The following is an 8140-nucleotide window of genomic DNA, read 5'->3' as shown; positions in this document are numbered from 1 at the left end:
GCCACTCCCACAGACACGGACATGTTTTCACACTTTAGACCCACATACGTTCACTGACCCAGAGACAGGGCTTGACAGAAAAGGACAGAAAGTAGGTGGGAGCTGGGACACATGGGGACAGACACACACAGCAGGGCTCACCCCCTCCACACACACACACACACGGTTCATTATCATTCATTATTATGTGATGTTATGATTAACTAACATCATATAGAATCATTATGTGCTAAACAGATGTAAGTTGTAGGACTACAGAAGTATACGATTGACCAGTAGTCCGATGCATTCGGTATGTAAGTAAACAGGGCTGGAACACCAGGCCTACAGACTGAGGCCTGAAATATGTCAGCTTAGTCCTACTAGGCCATAGACTTAAGAAATACTGGACATAAGTGACCAAAAAATGGCCCCAAACTACAAGGTTACTGGAAAAGTTGTTGCAACGGGTGGTATTGTGAAAAATGAACATTGAGAGTAATTTTGACTACAGGGCACGTTGTGCCCTAACCGCAGGGTTTACGTCATGCTAATGCGACTAAAATGAACTATAATCAACCTATGTAAAACAGGGTACCCCAATATTCTTGGGGGACACGATACAGGTAAGGGCAAAGAGGGTGGATGCCTTCACACACACAGAGTGTTAGGTGAGGTCAGAATCACCAGATAAAAGAGGGCTCCAGACTGGGGCAAATGAGCTTCCTACAGGTAAAGTCTAGCAGGAACCACCCCTCTCCTGCTGACCGATCCGCAAGGCAGGCGCCAGGCCTGGAGACGGCCGTTCAGGGTGTGAGTATGGCTGGCTTTGTAACGTGCGCACCGGTCTGTAGAGGATTTCTGTGTGCTTGGGGAAGCAGAACCTTAACAGTAACTTTAATAACACTTGGAAGCCAGACTAGACCTTGTCCGTGTGACTGTGTGTGTGGGCACCACCCTTGGTCTTTGTGTGTTCCTGGGGGCTCTACGTCGAAAGCAGGTAGCAGAGGTGACGTTCACTCTGCTGAGCTTGAAACTGGAGCCAGCAGAGCCAAACCCACAGTGGTGTAATAGCACATCACTAAATCCACTTTAAATAGACTACAGCACGGAGTAGGACCCATCCCCTCCAGCAGGGGCAGTAGGGACACACACACACACACTCAGACACGCACACACACACAGCAGGGCTAAGTCCCTCCAGCAGAGGGCAGCGGGCCACATACACACACACAGAGAGAGAGAGAGATGCACACACACAGAGACACACAGACACAGACACACATACACACCCAACAAAATGCCAATATAAGAATAACCAGTTCCCAGGGATCCAGCAGCCCAGGCGTGGGGGAAGGGCTGCCCCCAGAGTTCCCCTGCCCCCTCCTAGCAGCACGGCACCCGCTGCTGAGCCCCCCGCCCCGCCCCACGCACCAGATGGAGATGACCTCACTGAGTCTCTGGGCCAGGGGCAGGCGAGACTCGTCCACACAGAAATATCCCGATGTCCCATTGGTGCCCGCGCGCTCCACATCCAGCTCCGAGTGCCAGAGAGACCTGGGGAGGGGACAGCGTCACCCACAGGCAGCCAACCCCTGTCAGAGATCGGCCCCACCACACAGTGCCCCTCACTCCCAACCCGCAGCCCCTACTATCTCAGCCCTGGGCTCCCCACTCCCCAGTTCTGTCAGCACCCCTCACTCCCGACCCACAGCCCCTGCTATCCCAGCCCTGGGCTCCCCCCTCCCCAGCTCTGTCAGCGCCCCTCAGTCCCGACCCGCAGCCCCTGCTATCCCAGCTTTGGGTCCCCCCCAGCTCTGTCAGCACCCTTCATTCCCGACCCACAGCTCCTGCTATCCCAGCCTTGGGCTCCCCCCTCCCCAGCTCTGTCAGTGCCCCTCACTCCCGACCCACAGCCCCTGCTATCCCAGCCCTGGGCTCCCCCCTCCCCAGCTCTGTCAGCGCCCCTCAGTCCCAACCCGCAGCCCCTGCTATCCCAGGCTGGTACCTGACGAAACCCATCTCTGCGCAGCTCAGCGCAGCCACCAGGGCATTGGAGGAGGTGGAGCAGAGAAGGCGCCATTTGCTCTCGCTCTCATCGTACAGTGTGAGCCGGAGGTCGGCCGAACTGACCTGGACTGTGGGGTGGGAGGGGGCAGCGCTGAGCAACGGTCTAAGAACTTCATGTGTCACCCTCCACCTCCCCTCCAGCCCTGCACGAGCACCCTGGGTCAGCCTGTGTCCATGTCTCCCTCCAGTGGCCATTCTCAGCCCTACAGCAGCCGTCCCCAGGCCTCCCAGCAACAGGGAGGAGTCTGGTGGCACCTTAAAGACTAACAGATTTATTTTGCCTAAGCTTTCGTGGGTAAGAAGACCCCACTTCTTCAGTGTTGTTTTTACCCAAGAAGTGGGTTTTTTACCCACGAAAGCTTATGCCCAAATAAATCTGTTAGTCTTTAAGGTGCTACTGGACTCCTTGTTGTTTTTGTGGATACAGACTAACACGGCTACCCCCGGATACTTAGCAACAGGGAGGGTGGATCAGGGCAGGGCTCTGGGTTGTTCACAGACCAGCCAATTTCCTACTAACACCCACAAAGTGGCAGCTGGATCCAGTGGACGAGGGCCCTCCACTGGGAGTCAGGACTCCTGGGTTCTATGCCTGGTTCTGGGAGAAGAGTGGGGTCTGGTGGGTTGGTGGGGGGGGCAGGTTTTGAACCAGGACTCCTGGGTTCTATCTCCAGCTCTGGGAGGGGAGTAGGGTCTGATGGGCAGAGGAGAGCTGTCTGGGAGCCAGGACTCCTTGGTTCTATCCCCAGCTCTGGGAGGGGAGTGGGGGCTGGTGGGTTAGAGGAGGGGGATTCGGGCCCTGCCCTGGTGTGCACAAGGGGGAGGGTGTCAGACCCCCATATTGAGGGGGGCAGTAGCTCCCAGTCATATGGCCCTGAGCAGGGGGCTCCCCCACTTACCACCATACAGTCCTTCACTGTCGCTCCCCAGCACAGATGTCACTGCAAGAGACAAGAGAGCCTTAGAGTACATGCAGAGCCCACCATGCCCAGCAGGGGGCAGCAGGAGGGGGATCTCCAGGTGCGCCCAGGGCTGTGATTATGAGGAATGAGGATATGGCATCAGGGAATGTGAGCGGGGGGGGGGGGCGGGGGGGCGGGCACAGGCAGGGCTGGCAGGTGGGGCTAGCAGGGGGCTATAGGACAGGAGTAAGGGGCATTCGCCGGTTGGGATGGGGTAGTGGGGGGCTAGCAGGGGGCTGCAGGTTGGGAGTGAGGGGCCCGGGCAGGGCTGGGTGGGGGAGCCCAGGGCTGGGATACCAGGGGCTTGCGCCTCGGGAGTGAGGGGTCCTGGGGGGCCAGATTCTTACCAATGGCCCACACGCTGGCTCCGATGCCGGCTAAGAGCAGGAAACCACCAGTCACGACAGCCACAACCTTGGGCAGCGACCAGCACGGCACCGTGGGGCCCCCTGGAACAGGAGGGGGGTTAATGGGCCTGGGAACGAACCACCCCCCTTCCTGGTTCTTAGCACAGGCTGTTGCACTGACTCCCCCCAGCTGACTGGGACCCCCCCACCCCCCGCAGCACACAGCCCTGGGGCTGACCCTGGCATCCTGCCCCCGCTCAGCAGCCCCATATCTCACCCTAGAGGAGTCACAGGCCCTCAGCACCCAGCCTGGGAACCTGCCTGCCCCCCTGCCCCACCCTCCTGCTGTCGACACCCCCCCCCCCCACTCCTCCCCATTCAGCCAGCCCCGTGGGCTCCTGTCACCCTCCCGCCCGGGGTTGCTGTGGTACCAGAGGGATGGAGGGAGGGGAAAGTAGGCCTGGGGATGAAATAGGGGCCTGGAGACCCGAGGGGGGGGTTCCAAGCCTCCGCCCCTGTAACCACTAGGACTCCCTCTCCCTGTACCAGGAATAGAACCCAGGAGTCCTGGCTCCCAGCCCCCGCCTGCTTTACCCACCAGACCCCACTCCCCTCCCAGAGCTGGGCACAGAACCCAGGAGTCCTGGCTCCCAGCCCCACAGTGAAGAGTTAATGAATTCTATGTCCCACAGCCCTAGCGTGGCGGGGTGGGGGTTGGTCCAGGGGGACTTTGCCCTCGGGCAGGGTGCAGTGACCCATGGAGACGCAGCACCAGAAAGCGCCTGGCAGGGCTGTTCCCATTGCTGGTGTCCGTCCCCCGGGGCCCAGCAGGGTCATAGGAGAGGGAACTGGCCCCATGGTGCCACTGACTGGGAGCCCCCACTGCTCAGTTGCCCTGTCTAGGGCCAGCGCATCCACCCCTAGACACTGAGTTCCCTGTGTGCCCCCACAGTGAGGTCCCCCAGCACCCGGGGGTGCCATGCTGCAGGGCACTGGGCACGGGGCTCAGCAGGGGGCACTGTGCTGTAGGGCAGGGGCTCAGCAGGGGGCGCTGTGCTGCAGGGCACGGGGCAGGGGGCTCAGCAGGGGGCACAGCAGGGGGCGCTGTGCTGCAGGGCACGGGGCAAGGGGCTCAGCAGGGGGCGCTATGTTGCAGGGCACGGGGGACAGCAGGGGGCGCTGTGCTGCAGGGCACGGGGCAGGGGGCACAGCAGGGGGCACTGTGCTGCAGGGCACGGGGCAGAGGGCTCAGCAGGGGGCACAGCAGGGGGCGCTGTGCTGCAGGGCACGGGGCAAGGGGCTCAGCAGGGGGCGCTATGTTGCAGGGCACGGGGGACAGCAGGGGGCGCTGTGCTGCAGGGCACGGGGCAGGGGGCACAGCAGGGGGCACTGTGCTGCAGGGCACGGGGCAGAGGGCTCAGCAGGGGGCACAGCAGGGGGCGCTGTGCTGCAGGGCACGGGGCAAGGGGCTCAGCAGGGGGCGCTATGTTGCGGGGCACGGGGGACAGCAGGGGGCGCTGTGCTGCAGGGCACGGGGCAGGGGGCACAGCAGGGGGCACTGTGCTGCAAGGCACGGGGCAGGGGGCACAGCAGGGGGCGCTATGCTGCAGGGCACAGGGCAGGGGGCACAGCAGGGGGCGCTGGGCTGCAGGGCACAGGGCAGGGGGCACAGCAGGGGGCGCTGGGCTGCAGGGCACAGGGCAGGGGGCTCAGCAGGGGGCGCTATGCTGCAGGGCACAGGGCAGGGGGCACAGCAGGGGGCGCTGGGCTGCAGGGCACAGGGCAGGGGGCTCAGCAGGGGGCGCTATGTTGCAGGGCACGGGGGACAGCAGGGGGCGCTGTGCTGCAGGGCACAGGGCAGGGGGCACAGCAGGGGGCGCTGTGCTGCAGGGCACGGGGCAAGGGGCTCAGCAGGGGGCGCTATGTTGCAGGGCACGGGGGACAGCAGGGGGCGCTGTGCTGCAGGGCACGGGGCAGGGGGCACAGCAGGGGGCGCTATGCTGCAGGGCACGGGGCAGGGTGCTCAGCAGGGGGCGCTATGCTGCAGGGCACGGGGCAGGGTGCTCAGCAGGGGGCGCTGTGCTGCAGGGCACGGGGCAGGGGGCACAGCAGGGGGCGCTGTGCTGCAGGGCACGGGGCAGGGGGCACAGCAGGGGGCGCTGGGCTGCAGGGCACGGGGCAGGGGGCACAGCAGGGGGCGCTGGGCTGCAGGGCACGGGGCAGGGGGCGCTGGGCTGCAGGGCACGGGGCAGGGGGCTCAGCAGGGGGCGCTGGGCTGCAGGGCACGGGGCAGGGGGCTCAGCAGGGGGCGCTGGGCTGCAGGTAGCTGGCTGACAGGCTTTGCAGGGGGCTCCATGCTGTGCGGTTGGGGGCTCAGAAGGGGGAACAGGGCAGGGGCTGAGGAGGGGTTGTTTTGTTCCCATGCTCGGCGTTAGCCCCAAAGCCCCAGCATGTTGCTGTGTTCCTGGCAGCACCATCCCATTTAGTTGACTGATTCCCAGCCCCCCTGCTCTGACCAGTAACCCCCCACCAGGGAGTGGAAGGGGGCTCTGTGGGGACATGGGTGTGCAGCTGGATCTGGCCCATGCCCAGTACAGGGCTGAAGAGCCCAGTGCCTGGTAGCCAGGGGGCCATCTGGGCTGGGGCTGCGGATGCTGTGCTGGGAAGGGGTACAGGATGCGTTTTTTGATCTCCTCACACCTGGCCTGGGAGGATCGGCTCCTGCACTCTCCCCTCCCCAAGCAGCCCAGCCCAGGTGGGGGAAGGGAGCTGCCAGCCTACACCTGGGGAAGGAGAACCAGCGGTTTGGGGCGGGGGGGTCCACCACAGGACAAGTGCTGCTTTCTGAAATGTACAGATGGGGAAACTGAGGCACAGAGAGGGGCAATCGGAGCTGGGGATAGAACCTGGAGTCCTGGCTCCCCCCCACCCACCCCCCAATGTAAGGGGACAACACAAAGACATTTATATCTTCAACTGCACTGAAATAATACAATGGCAACACACTTATTCAACAGTCCTAGTGTCACACAACCAGCCTGTGTGTGTGTAAGGTCACCCTGAGGGGTCAGGGGGACACACTGGGGCTGTATGTTTGTGAACAGTGATCCTGGGGTCACACAACAGGATTCTCTCTGTGTGTGTAGTTGCTCTGGGGTCACACAATGGGGTTGTGTGTGTGTACATTCACCCGGGGAGGGGGTCACACAATGGGGCTCTGTGTGTGTGTGTGTGTGTGTGCGCGCGTGCGTATGCATGCAGTCACCCTAGGGTCACACAATAGGGCTGTGTGTGTATGTAAAGTCGCCATAGGGTCACATAACTGAGCAGTGTGTGTGTACAGTCATCCTGGGGTCACACAACAGAACTGTGTGTGTGTACACTTGCCAGGGGGCACAGTAGGGCTGTATTTGTGTGTACAGTCACCCTGGGGGGTCACACAGTGGGGCTGTGTGTGTGTACAGTCACCCTAGGGTCACACCATGGGTGTGTGTGTGTGTGTGTGTGTGTTTACAGTCACCCTAGGGTCACACAACTGGGCGTTGTGTGTGTGTGTGTACAGTTGCCCTGGGGTCACACAATGGGGCTCTGTGTGTGTGTACAGTCACCCAAGAGGGCACAGTGGGGCTGTATGTGTGTGTACAGTCACCCTAGGGTCACACAACTGGGTGTTGTATGTGTGTGTGTGTGTGTGTACAGTTGCCCTGGGGTCACACAATGGGGCTCTGTGTGTGTGTACAGTCACCCAAGGGGGCACAGTGGGGCTGTATGTGTGTGTACAGTCACCCTAGGGTCACACAACTGGGCGTTGTGTGTGTGTGTACAGTCGTCCTGGGGTGGCACAGCAGGGCCAGCGATGAGCAGTACCACTAGCAGGAGCCCTCTGGGAGCACAGCTCGCTGGGGGTCCTTGGGCAGAGCCAGACCTGGCTAGATACGTACAGCCCCAGCCAGTGCTAGGGACAACGAGGCCGATGATCTCTGGGACAGGGCCTGTCTCTCATGGGCAGGGCTGGCTCTCGCTTTTTGGCCGCCCCAAGCCAAAAAAAAAAAAAAAATGGGGCGGCCAGAACGGCAAAGCAAAAAAAAAAAAAAAAAAACACTGCAGGCCAGAGCGCGGGTGCAGGGGGACCAGTTTGGGGGAAGAGGAGGAGGGAGCGGGCGGGAGAGAGAGAGAGAAGGGGGCAGCCAGGGCTACAGCAGGGGCGCTGCCACACGGCCCCTCCCGCTGCGCCGCCTCCAGCCGCCTGCCGCGAGGGCTCCGCTCCGGTCGGCGGGGAGGGAAGGAAGAGGACTGCCCTACAGGGCGCTCTGGTTCTCTGCGCTGCCGCCCCCTACAGGGCGGCCGGAGTGGAACAGGAACAAAAAAAAAAGCGGCCGTGCCGCCCTAGGATTGGGCGGAATGCCGCCTGGAACAGTCTGCCGCCCCAAGCCTGGAGCCGGCCCTGCTCGTGGGCTGTGCAGCGCCTGGCACAAGGCCTGGGGTGGGAGTGCCCAAAGGGTAGCTAATGGCCAGCTGAGCCAGTGGGGAAGCTGCCCCCTTGCGTCTCTTCCCCAGGCCCGGCCAGACGGCTAAAGCACCTCAGCGGCTCACAGCAGGGAGGGCTTTTCCCTCGGGAAAATTCCCACTATTTGTCAAAACACCAAATATCCCCCCACCCGCCCTGCCCCCCACACACACACTTCATTTTTTACTCCCAAGGGAAAATCAGAAAGTTCTCAGATAGAACCCAGGAGTCCTGGCTCCCAGCCCTGCCTGCTCTAACTACTAGACCTCAGTCCC

The 8140-nt window shown here is 62.0% G+C and overlaps 1 long non-coding RNA gene across 1 annotated transcript; it reads right to left on the bottom strand.

Moving 5' to 3' along the window:
- Nucleotides 1-2954: 2954 nt before the first annotated feature.
- LOC135980287 (uncharacterized) lies at nucleotides 2955-3711 on the bottom strand. Its single transcript, XR_010597418.1, has 3 exons — nucleotides 3636-3711; nucleotides 3359-3460; nucleotides 2955-2990 (listed from the first exon to the last, which is right to left on the bottom strand). It is a non-coding gene; the product is annotated as an uncharacterized LOC135980287 (long non-coding RNA).
- Between the last annotated feature and the right edge of the window lie 4429 nt (nucleotides 3712-8140).

Source organism: Chrysemys picta, unplaced genomic scaffold, assembly GCF_011386835.1.
Source record: "Chrysemys picta bellii isolate R12L10 unplaced genomic scaffold, ASM1138683v2 scaf2533, whole genome shotgun sequence".
NCBI lineage: Eukaryota > Metazoa > Chordata > Testudines > Emydidae > Chrysemys > Chrysemys picta.
The sequence above is the reverse complement of the archived record's forward strand: the minus strand, read 5'-3'. Positions and strand labels throughout refer to the sequence as shown.